The 5,336-nt window shown below is 38.5% G+C and overlaps 1 pseudogene; it reads right to left on the minus strand.

Moving 5' to 3' along the window:
- Positions 1 to 418: 418 nt before the first annotated feature.
- Positions 419 to 2,733, minus strand: LOC140522770 (nucleoporin Nup43 pseudogene; annotated as a pseudogene).
- Between the last annotated feature and the right edge of the window lie 2,603 nt (positions 2,734 to 5,336).

Consider the following 5,336-nt stretch of genomic DNA (forward strand, 5'->3'; position numbering starts at 1 on the left):
CCCATTATATTTGATCCTCATTAAGTTCAGATTTTAAAAAGTTAGATTTAATGAGTACAGGAAAAATAATTTTAAAAAATTAAAAAAATGAAAAGTCCAAGATTGTCTTTGATGTTCTTTAGAAGGTTGAAATCAGATATAAAACCAGACGTAAAATTAAAAGTAAGTAACAGGTATATGCAACTGTTAAAACTAAAACTGGGCAGTATTTGTTTTAGAGCCATGCCCAGAATCACTAATGTGGCAATAATGATAAAAAAATTGTTCATTTATTTACTGAAGTTTCCACAGTAAAACTAAAAATTCTTAACAAGAAGTTTACTCAATAAGTCAATTGGATTCAAAAGGTCAATGCTGTTAAGAATGGAGGCCAATCAAACTTGACATTCATTATATTTTCATGAGAAAAGCTATCTTTTCAAAAAAAAAATAGTTGTCTAAAAGTGCCATAAATGTCTTCTGTCCTAGTTCCACAAAGAAGAAAGGCAAGATCCTAAAATGGACAAGACTGTCATAAGCAGTGTCCTATCTGGAAGGAAGCTAGTAATCTCAATGAAGTGATTTGTAAGCTCAGTGCTGAGCCAGCAATTTATAAGGTAAGAGATTGGTTGGTATTAAGTAAGTTACTTGCAAGAAGAGATAACATGCTACTATTTCCACCTTGGTGAAAAAGTGATGATTTTTCAGGAAGGTCTGTTGAAGCACCCCGTGCCCAAGGGATCCATCATCAGAAAAAGTAAATAGAGGACTCTAGTTGGAGGACACAAGTGAATTTCCCACAGTTTAGTTTCATGACCCTGCAGTAGCGATTTTGGCATGTTTCCTTGTCTGTGACAACTCAAATAGTCAACATTCCATCCTGAACAGAGCTACAAGGTTGCTGGTTGTCTATCAACACAGTGTCACCAGTCAATGAACGTTTCTCAGAGGATTCATTTCCTTGTTGTCAGACATTCCATATCTTTAACTTTGAATTAAACACAGTGAGAATCTCAGCAGTCGGAAGGAAGTATACTGTGGTTTATGTTCTCTAACATCTTTGCGGATGATAGATTTCTCCCATATTGTCAGAAGACAGTTTCTGGACATCAGCCTATATGTAGTATACATATAAAAAGGTCCATATCTATTGGAAAGACTTCCTGGATCAATATGTTGGCGGACTTTGATTTTCTGTTGTTATTCCCCTTTCACCAAAACTATGACATTTTTGCTTGATTAAGCCTGATTGATTTGATAGGGGGGGTGGGGGTGGGGGGAAATCACTACACTTCTTGTTGATGAAACAGCTATAATTCTTTCCTGGTCCAAAAACACAAGTCTTATTACATCATCAGGGTCTCCAATGTCACATAATGATTGATGGTCCCTTTTGAACTCTCCAACAGAGCTCAAGTTATCAATATCTTTCACATACCAGAGTGAAGCATTGCTTTTTTCATTGTCCCAAGAGCTAGTATGAAAGGTTTTAGAAGACTCCAAGCTACCTGAGGGCATAGCCATCAGCTGATTTTTCTGATTTTTCTGGTGTAAATATCTATACGTGAGAGGTCCCTGCTATGGAAGGTTATTGAATAGGAGGATGTCACAGGGACTTTAGGAATATCACTTTGGCAGCCGCATGAAGGATGTGTGTGCCTGGCATATAGTAGGTGTTTAATAAATGCTTATTGATTGATTGATAAATTGAGAAAGAGAGAGGCTTGAAACAAGGAGAACAATTAGTACATGTGAGAGGTTGATAAGACTTGAGCTAGGGCAGTGTCTGTGTTGGGGAGATGAGCCTCTATTCTCCCAAAGCTTTACTAGTAGAGCACTTGTTTATCTAGGTCCTGTTAAGGGGGAAAGTATTCATAAATGAGCCCAAAACAGACATTCTAAAGAGCTGCAAAAATTAATATAGCCAACAGAAATCTCTCCACACACACCCCCCCCCACCTCCCCACCACCCCAGTCATAGCAACTCAGGGAAAAAAAAACATATAGTAAAGCATGGAATGAATGGATCTTAATTTATATGGATAATTGAGGCACCTATTGATAAAATCATAGATTCTTAAAACAAGTACTGTAAAAAATCATAAGAGATGCCTGACAAGAGGTGCTGGAATTAATATACAGAATGAGGCAGACATTTTTGGATGTCACCAATCTAGTCATTTGTTCTACTTGATTCTGCTTGATTCTTTTTCTTTCTCAATAGTGGGAGGAGGTAGGATGAAAAGAAAATAGATGTTTACTAATTGGAAATTTTAAAAAAATAAATAGAATGAAAGGAATTGGACCAGATGATGTCTAAGGTACTTTCAGTTCTAAATTTAGGATTTCATTATGCTACGAACTTGAACGGCAACTCCCTAAGACTACATATGTTACAAAGCAGGTGTCAACATGCATTTAATAGAGGGAGTTTCCTCACTTGGTGTTCCCAACATAGGTGAAATCTCAGGTCTGCTTAAAAAAAAGCCAACAATATGGTGGGAGTTTACAGTAACTGACTTAGATGACCACCTCTCTCTAAGCCTTAGTTCTATTACACAAGGGGAATGGAAAGTGTAGTAAGGTATGAAAAGACTGTCTTTGGAGACAGAACCAAAGCTCAAATCCTACTTTTGGACTTACCACATATGTGATCTTGGGTAAATCACTTAATCTTCTTAGGTCTCAGTTTGCCCATCTCTAAAATGAGATTTGAACTAACTTACCTGTGAACACCTTTCCTGATCGTCTCATTTTGTGAGCATGTACAGGTGTCAGTTTGGATAATTCTAGCCCTTTTAAAAAGAAATTACAGTACTTATTTCTCTAAGAATAGTGAGATGAGGAGTCACAAGGGAAGGGAATGAATGAAATGTTCCATCCTATGCCTTGAATGTACTTCCTCCTCTCCTCTACCTCCTAAAATCCTGAGGTTTCATCAAACTGCCTCCTGCATGTAGTCTTTCCTTAAATCCTTTGTTAATAGCCCTTAATTCCTCTCTCTCTTTTTCTTTTCTTAAAGAATAAATCCTATATCTAGAGCTCAGAAGTAAAATGAGGCACAGAGAGGTTAAGTTACTTGGTCAGGGTCATCAAATAAGTGTCCTAGGATTTCAACCCAGTTCTTTCTGATTCTAAGTCTAATGCCCCTATCTACCATCCTGTGCTCTCTAAATTCCTCACCAGCTTTGATATCATATGTACAATAACCTTCTGCATGTTACAATTATGTTCGCATTTACATTTGATTCTTGTTTTTAGCAGATGCTACAGGAAACTAAAACAAGTTTTCTTTAGGCCCTCCTCCAGACTCTCTGGCTGAACCCTGACTTTTTTTATGTGTCTCATTTTCAGAGCCAACCCTTCTAGAGGTTATCCAGATCTTGGTTTTGAGCCAATGTATTTGGTTAGTAAGGCGATAGGTATTCTAACTCCCTAGAATCTACATGTCTCTGCCTATTCTTGTCAATTCCACACCCACATTCTCTCCACTCACATGACAACCACCCCAGTTCAAGGCCTCTTGATTGTACTATGGTAATAGCCTCTTGGTTGACCCCCTTAATTTCTCCCTTTTATAATCCATCCTCCAACAAACAAAGCTGCCAAAATAATCTTGCTAAGGAATAGGTCTTATCCTGAAACTCTCTTATTAAAAGATCTTCATTGGGCTCCTGTTGTCTCTAGGATTAAAAAGAAAAACCTTCAGCTTGGCACTTAAAGCTTTCCATAATTTTGCTTCAACCAATCTTTCCAAGACATTTCTCATTGAATTCCATCATGTGTTTCATGTTCTAGCCAACCTGGCCTACTAGCTAATCATTCAGTGTATACAACAATCCATCTTTCACCATGGTGTCTCTGCATAGGCTGTCTTCCATGCCTAGAATGTACTCCCTTCTTACCTCTGCCTTTCAGATCCCCTAGCTTCCTCTAAGACTTGGTTCCTGTGCCATCTATAGGAATCTCTTCCTAGACCTTACTTATAAATGTTTTCTCTACCCTCCAATTTGTGCGACCATTGCCCCTTACTGACTTCAATTCATAAAAAAGGTGGTGTGTTATTTTCTAGTAAGTTTGCCCCATATAGCTCAAGCTCCACCCCACTGTAAAACTAGGCCTTCTAAAGTAAACTCAGGTCTAAATGCTAACAGAAACCTAGACAACGAATGACACAGAAGCAGCAACAAGTATTTAATTGGAAAGGAAATGAAAAAAATTAATTAGAAACCTCAGAAATCATTCTGCTAAGTGAGTAGGTTTTCATGGCCTTCTTGCTCCAGCACTGTACCAACCCCAGGTTCCTACACACAATGTGTGGAGGGGGGCAGGGGAGTGGGTTCTTGGCAGCCTTGAGTATCCAACATATAACCATCAACCATCATTCCACCTCCAGATCTAGCTCTAGGCAGCTCTCTCTCTCTCTAGTTCTTTAAAAAATACTGGAGGATCTTGGCAATCTTCTTAGCTAAGCAGGCTGAACTGCCTCACACTCTATTTCTTCTTCCTACTCACCCCTCTGCTGGGACAGCCTCCCTTACCACCAGAGGAATTCAAAGTTTCAGGTCCGACTCTTAGTGCCTGGATCTGCATGGGAAGTGCATTTCCTATGTGCTTATGGATCACACACAGGAAAATACAATATAGGCTTCCCCACTTCTACTCTCCATTACATAAAAATCTGTATATACATATATATATACATACATACACATATATACATACATATACACACATACATATATACATATACACACATATACATACATATATGCACACATATATACATATATACATACATATACATGCACACACACACACACACACACACACACATATATATGGCATCCTCTCCCCTGCCCCAAATGTAATCTCCTTGAGGGTAAGAATTATTTGACTTTTTTTCTTTGTATCCTTACAAGCATCCTTAGTGCTTTAGCACAGTGTACTAACTACCTATTTAATCTTGGACAAATCACTTCACTTCCCTGGGCCTCAGTTTCCTCATCTGTAAAATGAGGGAACTGAGCCAGAGCTTCTGAGGCCCCTTCCAGCCCTAGGACTATCACTCTGTGACAATATAATAAGCCTAAATAAATGCTCATTTGTCCAGTTGAATTTGATTCTTCATTTACAACTTCAGTACAGTTCAACAGAGTTATAGGCAAGGTAGTGTTCTAGGAGTTAGTGCAGCAAAGATGGAAAAGACAACACAGTCCTTGCCCTCAGGGAACTTAAAAGTGGCCCAGAAACATAACTAACTGTAATATTAAGTAGAGTATGATGGGGGCAAAGGAGAGATTCAGGCAAAGTTTTCTAGGACAATTTGAGGAAAGAGGTGGGGTAAGGATCAGGGA

The sequence above is a fragment of the Notamacropus eugenii genome, chromosome 2 (genome assembly GCF_028372415.1).
Source record: "Notamacropus eugenii isolate mMacEug1 chromosome 2, mMacEug1.pri_v2, whole genome shotgun sequence".
Lineage (NCBI taxonomy): Eukaryota > Metazoa > Chordata > Mammalia > Diprotodontia > Macropodidae > Notamacropus > Notamacropus eugenii.